Consider the following 15,881-nt stretch of genomic DNA (forward strand, 5'->3'; position numbering starts at 1 on the left):
ACCTATCCATTAGAGTAGTCACCTCTGTGGAGTCATCGTTCTACCGTCTATAATCAAATCGTGTTGTCCGTTTGATTCTAGGTTCCGCAATCCGAGCGTTGGACCACCTCGCTAGATCCTTGCGCAAACATGCTACGTGTCGCGAAAAGAGTTGATCGAGGACCGTATCAGTGATTTGTGCATGGATCAGGGCCCACGCAATGACCCCGTCCTAGTTCCATTGGTCCCAGTCACACGTGCACGAGCCAAGCTCTTCCAGGGTTCCCTCTAAGGCCTTGTTCGAATGGTCCAAGACTATAATGGAGTCCATAGGGATATTGAAAGCCTAGAAGGAGACAAGCAAATCATCTACTCCATGTTCCAAACCAATGGAGAGTCAAGCGGGCCTCCAATTGATTGGACAGAGCATGGTCTTTAGGCCATAATTTTGCTTAGGGTTAGATTAACTACACCCGGCCCATCTCGACACCAAGATGGTCGACTGCTCTTTTAGGATTTTCTTAGGATTTCAGCAACCTCTAGCCTATAAAAGGGCTTGCATTGTAAGGGTTTTGGACACAAGTTGGATCAATCAAGTTTGATTAATTTCGATTCTTCTTGTTAACAGAGATTCGAGCCTTGTTACTTGACTTGGCATGGGTTGTGAGCAATCTTGCGTCTCGTCGTAGAGGGTTCTACCGACTTGTCCATTAGAGTACTCGTATCTGTGGTGTCGTCGTTCTACCGCCTACAATCAAATCGTGTCTTTCGTTTGATTCTAGGTTTCGTAATCCAAGCGTTGGACCACCTCGCTAGATCCTTGGGCAAACATGCTACGTGTCGCGAAACGAGTTGATCTAGGACCATATCAGTGATGTAAGCATGGATCAGGGCCCACTCAATGATCCGGTCCGAGTTCCATTGGGCCTAGTCACACGTGCATGAGCCAAGCTCTTCAAGGAATCCCTCCAAGGCCGTGTTCGAATGGTCCAAGACCAACATGGAGTCCATTGGAATATTGAAGGCTTAGAAGGAGACAAGCAAATCATCTACACCATGATGCAAGCCAATGGAGAGTCAAGCGGGCCACCAATTGATTGGGCAGAGTGTGGTCTTTAGGTCTTAATGTTGCTTAGGGTTAGATTAACTGTATAGTAGAAGCATGGGCCGGCCCATCTCGACACCAAGGTGGCCGACTGCTCTTTTAGAGTTTCCTTAGGGTTTTAGTAACCTCTAGCCTATAAAAGGGCTGGCTTTGTAAGGGTTTTGGACACAAGTTGGAACAATAAAGTTTGATTAATTTCGATTCTTAAAGTTAAGAGAGATCGAGCCTTTTTACTTGCCTTGGCATGGGTTGTGAGCAATCTTGCGTCTCGTCCTAGATTGTTCAACCGACCTATCCATTAGAGTAATCACCTCGGTGGAGTCGTCGTTCTACCGCCTATAATCAAATCGTGTCATCCCGTTTGATTCTAGGTTCCGCAATCCGAGCGTTGGACCACCTCGCTAGATCCTTGCGCAAACATGCTACGTGTCGCGAAAAGAGTTGATCGAGGACCGTATCAGTGATTTGTGCATGGATCAGGGCCCACGCCATGACCCCGTCCTAGTTCCATTGGGCCCAGTCACACGTGCACGAGCCAAGCTCTTCAAGGGTTCCCTCCAAGGCCTTGTTCGAATGGTCCAAGACTAACATGGAGTCCATAGGGATATTGAAAGCCTAGAAGGAGACAAGCAAATCATCTACTCCATGATCCAGGCCAATGGAGAGTCAAGCGGGCCTCCAATTGATTAGACAGAGCGTGGTCTTTAGGCCTTAATTTTGCTTAGGGTTAGATTAACTACACCCGGCCCATCTCGACACCAAGATGGCCGACTGCTCTTTTAGGGTTTTCTTAGGATTTCAGAAACCTCTAGCCTATAAAAGGGCTTGCATTGTAAGGGTTTTGGACACAAGTTGGATCAATAAAGTTTGATTAATTTCGATTCTTCTTGTTAAGTGAGGTTCGAGCCATGTTACTTGCCTTGGCAAGGGTTGTGAGCAGTCTTGCGTCTCGTCGTAGAGGGTTCTACCGACTTGTCCATTAGAGTACTCATATCTGTGGTGTCGTCGTTCTACCGCCTACAATCAAATAGTGTCTTTCGTTTGATTCTAGGTTTCGTAATCCAAGCGTTGGACCACCTCGCTAGATCCTTGGGCAAACATGCTACGTGTCGCGAAACGAGTTGATCTAGGACCATATCAGTGATATAAGCATGGATCAGGGCCCACTCAATGATCCGGTCCGAGTTCCATTGGGCCTAGTCACACGTGCACGAGCCAAGCTCTTCAAGGGATCTCCAGGGCCTTGTTCGAATGGTCCAAGACCAACATGGAGTCCATTGGGATATTGAAGGCTTAGAAGGAGACAAGCAAATCATCTACACCATGATGCAAGCCCATGGAGAGTCAAGCGGGCCTCCAATTGATTGGGCAGAGTGTGGTCTTTAGGTCTTAATGTTGCTTAGGGTTAGATTAACTGTATAGGAGAAGCATGGGCCGCCCCATCTCGACACCTAGGTGGCCGACTGCTCTTTTAGAGTTTCCTTAGGGTTTTAGTAACCTCTAGCCTATAAAAGGGTTGGCTTTGTAGGGGTTTTGGACACAAGTTGGAACAATAAAGTTTGATTAATTTCGATTCATAAAGTTAAGAGAGATCGAGCCTTTTTACTTGCCTTGGCATGGGTTGTGAGCAATCTTGCATCTCGTCCTAGATTGTTCTACCGACCTATCAATTAGAGTAATCACCTCGGTGGAGTCGTCGTTCTACCGCCTATAATCAAATCGTGTCGTCCCGTTTGATTCTAGGTTCCGCAATCCAAGCGTTGGACCACCTCGCTAGATCCTGGGGCAAACGTGCCACGTGTCTCGAAACGAGTTGTTCGAGATGTATCCATTAGAGTAATCCCCTCTGTGGAGTCGTCATTCTACCGCCTATAATTATATCGTGTCGTCGTTTGGTTCTAGGTTCCGCATTCCAAATCATCTTGCGTCTCGTCCACGATTGTTCTACCGACCTATCCATTAGAGTAGTCACCTCTGTGGAGTCATCGTTCTACCGTCTATAATCAAATCGTGTTGTCCGTTTGATTCTAGGTTCCGCAATCCAAGCGTTGGACCACCTCGCTAGATCCTTGCGTAAACATGCTACGTGTCGCGAAAAGAATTGATCGAGGACCGTATCAGTGATTTGTGCATGGATCAGGGCCCACGCCATGACCCCGTCCTAGTTCCATTGGGCCCAGTCACACGTGCACGAGCCAAGCTCTTCAAGGGTTCCCTCCAAGGCCTTGTTCGAATGGTCCAAGACTATAATGGAGTCCATAGGGATATTGAAAGCCTAGAAGGAGACAAGCAAATCATCTACTCCATCTTCCAAGCCAATGGAGAGTCAAGCGGGCCTCCAATTGATTGGACAGAGCGTGGTCTTTAGGCCTTAATTTTGCTTAGGGTTAGATTAACTACACCCGGCCCATCTCGACACCAAGATGGTCGACTGCTCTTTTAGGATTTTCTTAGGATTTCAGTAACCTCTAGCCTATAAAAGGGCTTGCATTGTAAGGGTTTTGGACACAAGTTGGATCAATCAAGTTTGATTAATTTCGATTCTTCTTGTTAACAGAGATTCGAGCCTTGTTACTTGCCTTGGCATGGGTTGTGAGCAATCTTGCGTCTCGTCGTAGAGGGTTCTACCGACTTGTCCATTAGAGTACTCATATCTGTGGTGTCGTCGTTCTACCGCCTACAATCAAATAGTGTCTTTCGTTTGATTCTGGGTTTCGTAATCCAAGCGTTGGACCACCTCGCTAGATCCTTGGGCAAACATGCTACGTGTCGCGAAACGAGTTGATCTAGGACCATATCAGTGATGTAAGCATGGATCAGGGCCCACTCAATGATCCGGTCCGAGTTCCATTGGGCCTAGTCACACGTGCACGAGCCAAGCTCTTCAAGGGATCTCCAGGGCCTTGTTCGAATGGTCCAAGACCAACATGGAGTCCATTGGGATATTGAAGGCTTAGAAGGAGACAAGCAAATCATCTACACCATGATGCAAGCCCATGGAGAGTCAAGCGGGCCTCCAATTGATTGGGCAGAGTGTGGTCTTTAGGTCTTAATGTTGCTTAGGGTTAGATTAACTGTATAGTAGAAGCATGGGCCGGCCCATCTCGACACCTAGGTGGCCGACTGCTCTTTTAGAGTTTCCTTAGGGTTTTAGTAACCTCTAGCCTATAAAAGGGCTGGCTTTGTAGGGGTTTTGGACACAAGTTGGAACAATAAAGTTTGATTAATTTCGATTCATAAAGTTAAGAGAGATCGAGCCTTTTTACTTGCCTTGGCATGGGTTGTGAGCAATCTTGCGTCTCGTCCTAGATTGTTCTACCGACCTATCAATTAGAGTAATCACCTCGGTGGAGTCGTCGTTCTACCGCCTATAATCAAATCGTGTCGTCCCGTTTGATTCTAGGTTCCGCAATCCAAGCGTTGGACCACCTCGCTAGATCCTGGGGCAAACGTGCCACGTGTCTCGAAACGAGTTGTTCGAGATGTATCCATTAGAGTAATCCCCTCTGTGGAGTCGTCATTCTACCGCCTATAATTATATCGTGTCGTCGTTTGGTTCTAGGTTCCGCATTCCAAATCATCTTGCGTCTCGTCCACGATTGTTCTACCGACCTATCCATTAGAGTAGTCACCTCTGTGGAGTCATCGTTCTACCGTCTATAATCAAATCGTGTTGTCCGTTTGATTCTAGGTTCCGCAATCCGAGCGTTGGACCACCTCGCTAGATCCTTGCGTAAACATGCTACGTGTCGCGAAAAGAATTGATCGAGGACCGTATCAGTGATTTGTGCATGGATCAGGGCCCACGCCATGACCCCGTCCTAGTTCCATTGGGCCCAGTCACACGTGCACGAGCCAAGCTCTTCAAGGGTTCCCTCCAAGGCCTTGTTCGAATGGTCCAAGACTATAATGGAGTCCATAGGGATATTGAAAGCCTAGAAGGAGACAAGCAAATCATCTACTCCATCTTCCAAGCCAATGGAGAGTCAAGCGGGCCTCCAATTGATTGGACAGAGCGTGGTCTTTAGGCCTTAATTTTGCTTAGGGTTAGATTAACTACACCCGGCCCATCTCGACACCAAGATGGTCGACTGCTCTTTTAGGATTTTCTTAGGATTTCAGTAACCTCTAGCCTATAAAAGGGCTTGCATTGTAAGGGTTTTGGACACAAGTTGGATCAATCAAGTTTGATTAATTTCGATTCTTCTTGTTAACAGAGATTCGAGCCTTGTTACTTGCCTTGGCATGGGTTGTGAGCAATCTTGCGTCTCGTCGTAGAGGGTTCTACCGACTTGTCCATTAGAGTACTCATATCTGTGGTGTCGTCGTTCTACCGCCTACAATCAAATAGTGTCTTTCGTTTGATTCTGGGTTTCGTAATCCAAGCGTTGGACCACCTCGCTAGATCCTTGGGCAAACATGCTACGTGTCGCGAAACGAGTTGATCTAGGACCATATCAGTGATGTAAGCATGGATCAGGGCCCACTCAATGATCCGGTCCGAGTTCCATTGGGCCTAGTCACACGTGCACGAGCCAAGCTCTTCAAGGGATCTCCAGGGCCTTGTTCGAATGGTCCAAGACCAACATGGAGTCCATTGGGATATTGAAGGCTTAGAAGGAGACAAGCAAATCATCTACACCATGATGCAAGCCCATGGAGAGTCAAGCGGGCCTCCAATTGATTGGGCAGAGTGTGGTCTTTAGGTCTTAATGTTGCTTAGGGTTAGATTAACTGTATAGTAGAAGCATAGGCCGGCCCATCTCGACACCTAGGTGGCCGACTGCTCTTTTAGAGTTTCCTTAGGGTTTTAGTAACCTCTAGCCTATAAAAGGGCTGGCTTTGTAGGGGTTTTGGACACAAGTTGGAACAATAAAGTTTGATTAATTTCGATTCATAAAGTTAAGAGAGATCGAGCCTTTTTACTTGCCTTGGCATGGGTTGTGAGCAATCTTGCGTCTCGTCCTAGATTGTTCTACCGACCTATCAATTAGAGTAATCACCTCGGTGGAGTCGTCGTTCTACCGCCTATAATCAAATCGTGTCGTCCCGTTTGATTCTAGGTTCCGCAATCCAAGCGTTGGACCACCTCGCTAGATCCTGGGGCAAACGTGCCACGTGTCTCGAAACGAGTTGTTCGAGATGTATCCATTAGAGTAATCCCCTCTGTGGAGTCGTCATTCTACCGCCTATAATTATATCGTGTCGTCGTTTGGTTCTAGGTTCCGCATTCCAAATCATCTTGCGTCTCGTCCACGATTGTTCTACCGACCTATCCATTAGAGTAGTCACCTCTGTGGAGTCATCGTTCTACCGTCTATAATCAAATCGTGTTGTCCGTTTGATTCTAGGTTCCGCAATCCGAGCGTTGGACCACCTCGCTAGATCTTTGCGCAAACATGCTACGTGTCGCGAAAAGAGTTGATCGAGGACCGTATCAGTGATTTGTGCATGGATCAGGGCCCACGCCATGACCCCGTCCTAGTTCCATTGGTCCCAGTCACACGTGCACGAGCCAAGCTCTTCCAGGGTTCCCTCTAAGGCCTTGTTCGAATGGTCCAAGACTATAATGGAGTCCATAGGGATATTGAAAGCCTAGAAGGAGACAAGCAAATCATCTACTCCATGTTCCAAACCAATGGAGAGTCAAGCGGGCCTCCAATTGATTGGACAGAGCCTGGTCTTTAGGCCATAATTTTGCTTAGGGTTAGATTAACTACACCCGGCCCATCTCGACACCAAGATGGTCGACTGCTCTTTTAGGATTTTCTTAGGATTTCAGCAACCTCTAGCCTATAAAAGGGCTTGCATTGTAAGGGTTTTGGACACAAGTTGGATCAATCAAGTTTGATTAATTTCGATTCTTCTTGTTAACAGAGATTCGAGCCTTGTTACTTGACTTGGCATGGGTTGTGAGCAATCTTGCGTCTCGTCGTAGAGGGTTCTACCGACTTGTCCATTAGAGTACTCGTATCTGTGGTGTCGTCGTTCTACCGCCTACAATCAAATCGCGTCTTTCGTTTGATTCTAGGTTTCGTAATCCAAGCGTTGGACCACCTCGCTAGATCCTTGGGCAAACATGCTATGTGTCGCGAAACGAGTTGATCTAGGACCATATCAGTGATGTAAGCATGGATCAGGGCCCACTCAATGATCCGGTCCGAGTTCCATTGGGCCTAGTCACACGTGCACGAGCCAAGCTCTTTAAGGAATCCCTCCAAGGCCTTGTTCGAGTGGTCCAAGACCAACATGGAGTCCATTGGGATATTGAAGGCTTAGAAGGAGACAAGCAAATCATCTACACCATGATGCAAGCCCATGGAGAGTCAAACGGGCCTCCAATTGATTGGGCAGAGTGTGGTCTTTCGGTCTTAATGTTGCTTAGGGTTGTTAGTATAGTAGAAGCATGGGCCGGCCCATCTCGACACCAAGATGGCCGACTGCACTTTTAGAGTTTGCTTAGGGTTTTAGCAACCTCTAGCCTATAAAACGGCTGGCTTTGTAAGGGTTTTGGACACAAGTTGGAACAATAAAGTTTGATTAATTTCGATTCTTACAGTTAAGAGAGATCGAGCCTTTTTACTTGCCTTGGCAATGGTTGTGAGCAATCTTGCGTCTCGTCCTAGATTGTTCTACCGACCTATCCATTAGAGTAATCACCTCGGTGGAGTCGTCGTTCTACCGCCTATAATCAAATCGTGTCATCCCGTTTGATTCTAGGTTCCGCAATCCAAGCGTTGGGCCACCTCGCTAGATCCTGGGGCAAACGTGCTACGTGTCTCGAAACGAGTTGTTCGAGATGTATCCATTAGAGTAATCCCCTCTGTGGAGTCGTCGTTCTACCGCCTATAATTATATCGTGTCGTCGTTTGGTTCTAGGTTCCGCATTCCAAATCATCTTGCGTCTCGTCCACGATTGTTCTACCGACCTATCCATTAGAGTAGTCACCTCTGTGGAGTCATCGTTCTACCGTCTATAATCAAATCGTGTTGTCCGTTTGATTCTAGGTTCCGCAATCCGAGCGTTGGACCACCTCGCTAGATCCTTGCGCAAACATGCTACGTGTCGCGAAAAGAGTTGATCGAGGACCGTATCAGTGATTTGTGCATGGATCAGGGCCCACGCCATGACCCCGTCCTAGTTCCATTGGGCCCAGTCACACGTGCACGAGCCAAGCTCTTCAAGGGTTCCCTCCAAGGCCTTGTTCGAATGGTCCAAGACTAACATGGAGTCCATAGGGATATTGAAAGCCTAGAAGGAGAAAAGCAAATCATCTACTCCATGATCCAAGCCAATGGAGAGTCAAGCGGGCCTCCAATTGATTGGACAGAGCGTGGTCTTTAGGCCTTAATTTTGCTTAGGGTTAGATTAACTACACCCGGCCCATCTCGACACCAAGATGGCCGACTGCTCTTTTAGGATTTTCTTAGGATTTCAGTAACCTCTAGCCAATAAAAGGGGTTGCATTGTAAGGGTTTTGGACACAAGTTGGATCAATAAAATTTGATTAATTTCGATTCTTCTTGTTAACAGAGATTCGAGCCTTGTTACTTGCCTTGGCAAGGGTTGTGAGCAATCTTGCGTCTCGTCGTAGAGGGTTCTACCGACTTGTCCATTAGAGTACTCATATCTGTGGTGTCGTCGTTCTACCGCCTACAATCAAATCGTGTCTTTCGTTTGATTCTAGGTTTCGTAATCCAAGCGTTGGACCACCTCGCTAGATCCTTGGGCAAACATGCTACGTGTCGCGAAACGAGTTGATCTAGGACCATATCAGTGATGTAAGCATGGATCAGGGTCCACTCAATGATCCGGTCCGAGTTCCATTGGGCCTAGTCACACGTGCATGAGCCAAGCTCTTCAAGGAATCCCTCCAAGGCCGTGTTCGAATGGTCCAAGACCAACATGGAGTCCATTGGAATATTGAAGGCTTAGAAGGAGACAAGTAAATCATCTACACCATGATGCAAGCCCATGGAGAGTCAAGCGGGCCACCAATTGATTGGGCAGAGTGTGGTCTTTAGGTCTTAATGTTGCTTAGGGTTAGATTAACTGTATAGTAGAAGCATGGGCCGGCCCGTCTCGACACCAAGGTGGCCGACTGCTCTTTTAGAGTTTCCTTAGGGTTTTAGTAACCTCTAGCCTATAAAAGGGCTGGCTTTGTAAGGGTTTTGGACACAAGTTGGAACAATAAAGTTTGATTAATTTCGATTCTTAAAGTTAAGAGAGATCGAGCCTTTTTACTTGCCTTGGCATGGGTTGTGAGCAATCTTGCGTCTCGTCCTAGATTGTTCTACCGACCTATCCATTAGAGTAATCACCTCGGTGGAGTCGTCGTTCTACCGCCTATAATCAAATCGTGTCATCCCGTTTGATTCTAGGTTCCGCAATCCAAGCGTTGGACCACCTCGCTAGATCCTGGGGCAAACGTGCTACGTGTCTCGAGACGATTTGTTCGAGATGTATCCATTAGAGTAATCCCCTCTGTGGAGTCGTCGTTCTACCGCCTATAATTATATCGTGTCGTCGTTTGGTTCTAGGTTCCGCATTCCAAATCATCTTGCGTCTTGTCCACGATTGTTCTACCGACCTATCCATTAGAGTAGTCACCTCTGTGGAGTCATCGTTCTACCGTCTATAATCAAATCGTGTTGTCCGTTTGATTCTAGGTTCCGCAATCCGAGCGTTGGACCACCTCGCTAGATCCTTGCGCAAACATGCTACGTGTCGCGAAAAGAGTTGATCGAGGACCGTATCAGTGATTTGTGCATGGATCAGGGCCCACGCCATGACCCCGTCCTAGTTCCATTGGGCCCAGTCACACGTGCACGAGCCAAGCTCTTCAAGGGTTCCCTCCAAGGCCTTGTTCGAATGGTCCAAGACTATAATGGAGTCCATAGGGATATTGAAAGCCTAAAAGGAGACAAGCAAATCATCTACTCCATGTTCCAAGCCAATGGAGAGTCAAGCGGGCCTCCAATTGATTGCACAGAGCGTGGTCTTTAGGCCTTAATTTTGCTTAGGGTAAGATTAACTACACCCGGCCCATCTCGACACCAAGATGGCCGACTGCTCTTTTAGGATTTTCTTAGGATTTCAGTAACCTCTAGCCTATAAAAGGGCTTGCATTGTAAGGGTTTTGGACACAAGTTGGATCAATAAAGTTTGATTAATTTCGATTCTTCTTGTTAACAGAGATTCGAGCCTTGTTACTTGCCTTGGCATGGGTTGTGAGCAATCTTGCGTCTTGTCGTTGAGGGTTCTACCGACTTGTCCATTAGAGTACTCATATCTGTGGTGTCGTCGTTCTACCGCCTACAATCAAATCGTGTCTTTCGTTTGATTCTAGGTTTCGTAATCCAAGCATTGGACCACCTCGCTAGATCCTTGGGCAAACATGCTACGTATCGCGAAACGAGTTGATCTAGGACCATGTCAGTGATGTAAGCATGGATCAGGGCCCACTCAATGATCCGGTCCGAGTTCCATTGGGCCTAGTCACACGTGCACGAGCCAAGCTCTTCAAGGAATCCCTCCAAGGCATTGTTCGAATGGTCCAAGACCAACATGGGGTCCATTGGGATATTGAAGGCTTAGAAGGAGACAAGCAAATCATCTACACCATGATGCAAGCCCATGGAGAGTCAAACGGGCCACCAATTGATTGGGCAGAGTGTGGTCTTTAGGTCTTAATGTTGCTTAGGGTTAGATTAACGGTATAGTAGAAGCATGGGCCGGCCCATCTCGACACCAAGGTGGCCGACTGCTCTTTTAGAGTTTTCTTAGGGTTTTAGTAACCTCTAGCCCATAAAAGGGCTGGCTTTGTAAGGGTTTTGGACACAAGTTGGAACAATAAAGTTTGATTAATTTCGATTCATACAGTTAAGAGAGATCGAGCCTTTTTACTTGCCTTGGCATGGGTTGTGAGCCATCTTGCGTCTCGTCCTAGATTGTTCTACCGACCTATCCATTAGAGTAATCACCTCAGTGGAGTCGTCGTTCTACCGCCTATAATCAAATCGTGTCGTCCCGTTTGATTCTAGGTTCCGCAATCCAAGCGTTGGACTACCTCGCTAGATCCTGGGGCAAACGTGCTACGTGTCTCGAAACTAGTTGTTCGAGATGTATCCATTAGAGTAATCCCCTCTGTGGAGTCGTCGTTCTACCGCCTATAATTATATCGTGCACGAGCCAAGCTCTTCAAGGGTTCCCTCCAAGGCCTTGTTCGAATGGTCCAAGACTAACATGGAGTCCATAGGGATATTGAAAGCCTAGAAGGAGACAAGCAAATCATCTACTCCATGATCCAAGCCAATGGAGAGTCAAGCGGGCCTCCAATTGATTAGACAGAGCGTGGTCTTTAGGCCTTAATTTTGCTTAGGGTTAGATTAACTACACCCGGCCCATCTCGACACCAAGATGGCCGACTGCTCTTTTAGGGTTTTCTTAGGATTTCAGTAACCTCTAGCCTATAAAAGGACTTGCATTGTAAGGGTTTTGGACACAAGTTGGATCAATAAAGTTTGATTAATTTCGATTCTTCTTGTTAAGAGAGGTTCGAGCCATGTTACTTGCCTTGGCAAGGGTTGTGAGCAATCTTGCGTCTCGTCGTAGAGGGTTCTACCGACTTGTCCATTAGAGTACTCATATCTGTGGTGTCGTCGTTCTACCGCCTACAATCAAATAGTGTCTTTCGTTTGATTCTAGGTTTCGTAATCCAAGCGTTGGACCACCTCGCTAGATCCTTGGACAAACATGCTACGTGTCGCGAAACGAGTTGATCTAGGACCATATCAGTGATGTAAGCATGGATCAGGGTCCACTCAATGATCCGGTCCGAGTTCCATTGGGCCTAGTCACACGTGCACGAGCCAAGCTCTTCAAGGGATCTCCAGGGCCTTGTTCGGATGGTCCAAGACCAACATGGAGTCCATTGGGATATTGAAGGCTTAGAAGGAGACAAGCAAATCATCTACACCATGATGCAAGCCCATGGAGAGTCAAGCGGGCCTCCAATTGATTGGGCATAGTGTGGTCTTTAGGTCTTAATGTTGCTTAGGGTTAGATTAACTGTATAGTAGAAGCATGGGCCGGCCCATCTCGACACCAAGGTGGCCGACTGCTCTTTTAGAGTTTCCTTAGTGTTTTAGTAACCTCTAGCCTATAAAAGGGCAGGCTTTGTAAGGGTTTTGGACACAAGTTGGAACAATAAAGTTTGATTAATTTCGATTCTTAAAGTTAAGAGAGATCGAGCCTTTTTACTTGCCTTGGCATGGGTTGTGAGCAATCTTGCGTCTCGTCCTAGATTGTTCTACCGACCTATCAATTAGAGTAATCACCTCGGGGGAGTCGTCGTTCTACCGCCTATAATCAAATCGTGTCGTCCCGTTTGATTCTAGGTTCCGCAATCCAAGCGTTGGACCACCTCGCTAGATCCTGGGGCAAACGTGCTACGTGTATCGAAACGAGTTGTTCGAGATGTATCCATTAGAGTAATCCCCTCTGTGGAGTCGTCGTTCTACCGCCTATAATTATATCGTGTCGTCGTTTGGTTCTAGGTTCCGCATTCCAAATCATCTTGCGTCTCGTCCACGATTGTTCTACCGACCTATCCATTAGAGTAGTCACCTCTGTGGAGTCATCGTTCTACCGTCTATAATCAAATCGTGTTGTCCGTTTGATTCTAGGTTCCGCAATCCGAGCGTTGGACCACCTCGCTAGATCCTTGCGCAAACATGCTACGTGTCGCGAAAAGAGTTGATCGAGGACCGTATCAGTGATTTGTGCATGGATCAGGGCCCACGCCATGACCCCGTCCTAGTTCCATTGGGCCCAGTCACACGTGCACGAGCCAAGCTCTTCAAGGGTTCCCTCCAAGGCCTTGTTCGAATGGTCCAAGACTATAATGGAGTCCATAGGGATATTGAAAGCCTAGAAGGAGACAAGCAAATCATCTACTCCATGTTCCAAACCAATGGAGAGTCAAGCGGGCCTCCAATTGATTGGACAGAGCGTGGTCTTTAGGCCTTAATTTTGCTTAGGGTTAGATTAACTACACCCGGCCCATCTCGACACCAATATGGCCGACTGCTCTTTTAGGATTTTCTTAGGATTTCAGTAACCTCTAGCCAATGAAAGGGCTTGCATTGTAAGGGTTTTGAACACAAGTTGGATCAATAAAGTTTGATTAATTTCGATTCTTCTTGTTAACAGAGATTCGAGCCTTGTTACTTGCCTTGGCAAGGGTTCTGAGCAATCTTGCGTCTCGTCGTAGAGGGTTCTACCGACTAGTCCATTAGAGTACTCATATCTGTGGTGTCGTCGTTCTACCGCCTACAATCAAATCGTGTCTTTCGTTTGATTCTAGGTTTCGTAATCCAAGCGATGGACCACCTCGCTAGATCCTTGGGCAAACATGCTACGTGTCGCGAAACGAGTTGATCTAGGGCCATATCATTGATGTAAGCATGGATCAGGGCCCACTCAATGATCCGGTCCGAGTTCCATTGGGCCTAGTCACACATGCACGAGCCAAGCTCTTCAAGGAATCCCTCCAAGGCCTTGTTCGAATGGTCCAAGACCAACATGGGGTCCATTGGGATATTGAAGGCTTAGAAGGAGACAAGCAAATCATCTACACCATGATGCAAGCCCATGGAGAGTCAAACGGGCCTCCAATTGATTGGGCAGAGTGTGGTCTTTCGGTCTTAATGTTGCTTAGGGTTAGATTAACGGTATAGTAGAAGCATGGGCCGGCCCATCTCGACACCAAGATGGCCGACTGCTCTTTTAGAGTTTTCTTAGGGTTTTAGTAACCTCTAGCCTATAAAAGGGCTGGCTTTGTAAGGGTTTTGGACACAAGTTGGAACAATAAAGTTTGATTAATTTCAATTCTTAAAGTTAAGAGAGATCGAGCCTTTTTACTTGCCTTGGCATGGGTTGTGAGCAATCTTGCGTCTCGTCCTAGATTGTTCTACCGACCTATCCATTAGAGTAATCACCTCGGTGGAGTCGTCGTTCTACCGCCTATAATCAAATCGTGTCGTCCCGTTTGATTCTAGGTTCGGCAATCCAAGCGTTGGACCACCTCGCTAGATCCTGGGGCAAACGTGCTACGTGTCTCGAAACGAGTTGTTCGAGATGTATCCATTAGAGTAATCCCCTCTGTGGAGTCGTCGTTCTACCGCCTATAATTATAACGTGTCGTCGTTTGGTTCTAGGTTCCGCATTCCAAATCATCTTGCGTCTCGTCCACGATTGTTCTACCGACCTATCCATTAGAGTAGTCACCTCTGTGGAGTCATCGTTCTACCGTCTATAATCAAATCGTGTTGTCCGTTTGATTCTAGGTTCCGCAATCCGAGCGTTGGACCACCTCGCTAGATCCTTGCGCAAACATGCTACGTGTCGCGAAAAGAGTTGATCGAGGACCGTATCAGTGATTTGTACATGGATCAGGGCCCACGCCATGACCCCGTCCAAGTTCCATTGGGCCCAGTCACACGTGCACGAGCCAAGCTCTTCAAGGGTTCCCTCCAAGGCCTTGTTCGAATGGTCCAAGACTAACATGGAGTCCATAGGGATATTGAAAGCCTAGAAGGAGACAAGCAAATCATCTACTCCATGATCCAAGCCAATGGAGAGTCAAGCGGGCCTCCAATTGATTGGACAGAGCGTGGTCTTTAGGCCTTAATTTTGCTTAGGGTTAGATTAACTACACCCGGCCCATCTCGACACCAATATGGCCGACTGCTCTTTTAGGATTTTCTTAGGATTTCAGTAACCTCTAGCCAATGAAAGGGCTTGCATTGTAAGGGTTTTGGACACAAGTTGGATCAATAAAGTTTGATTAATTTCGATTCTTCTTGTTAACAGAGATTCGAGCCTTGTTACTTGCCTTGGCAAGGGTTGTGAGCAATCTTGCGTCTCGTCGTAGAGGGTTCTATCGACTTGTCCATTAGAGTACTCATATCTGTGGTGTCGTCGTTCTACCGCCTACAATCAAATCGTGTCTTTCGTTTGATTCTAGGTTTCGTAATCCAAGCGTTGGACCACCTCGCTAGATCCTTGGGCAAACATGCTACGTGTCGCGAAACGAGTTGATCTAGGGCCATATCATTGATGTAAGCATGGATCAGGGCCCACTCAATGATCCGGTCCGAGTTCCATTGGGCCTAGTCACACGTGCACGAGCCAAGCTCTTCAAGGAATCCCTCCAAGGCCTTGTTCGAATGGTCCAGGACCAACATGGAGTCCATTGGGATATTGAAGGCTTAGAAGGAGACAAGCAAATCATCTACACCATGATGCAAGCCCATGGAGAGTCAAGCGGGCCTCCAATTGATTGGGCAGAGTGTGGTCTTTAGGTCTTAATGTTGCTTAGGGTTAGATTAACTGTATAGTAGAAGCATGGGCCGGCCCATCTCGACACCAAGGTGGCCGACTGCTCTTTTAGAGTTTCCTTAGGGTTTTAGTAACCTCTAGCCTATAAAAGGGCTGGCTTTGTAAGGGTTTTGGACACAAGTTGGAACAATAAAGTTTGATTAATTTCGATTCATAAAGTTAAGAGAGATCGAGCCTTTTTACTTGCCTTGGCATGGGTTGTGAGCAATCTTGCGTCTCGTCCTAGATTGTTCTACCGACCTATCCATTAGAGTAATCACCTCCGTGGAGTCGTCGTTCTACCGCCTATAATCAAATCGTGTCTTCCCGTTTGATTCTAGGTTCCGCAATCCAAGCGTTGGACCACCTCGCTAGATCCTGGGGCAAACGTTCTACGTGTCTCGAAACTAGTTG

Source organism: Coffea arabica, chromosome 3c (assembly GCF_036785885.1).
Source record: "Coffea arabica cultivar ET-39 chromosome 3c, Coffea Arabica ET-39 HiFi, whole genome shotgun sequence".
Taxonomy (NCBI): domain Eukaryota; kingdom Viridiplantae; phylum Streptophyta; class Magnoliopsida; order Gentianales; family Rubiaceae; genus Coffea; species Coffea arabica.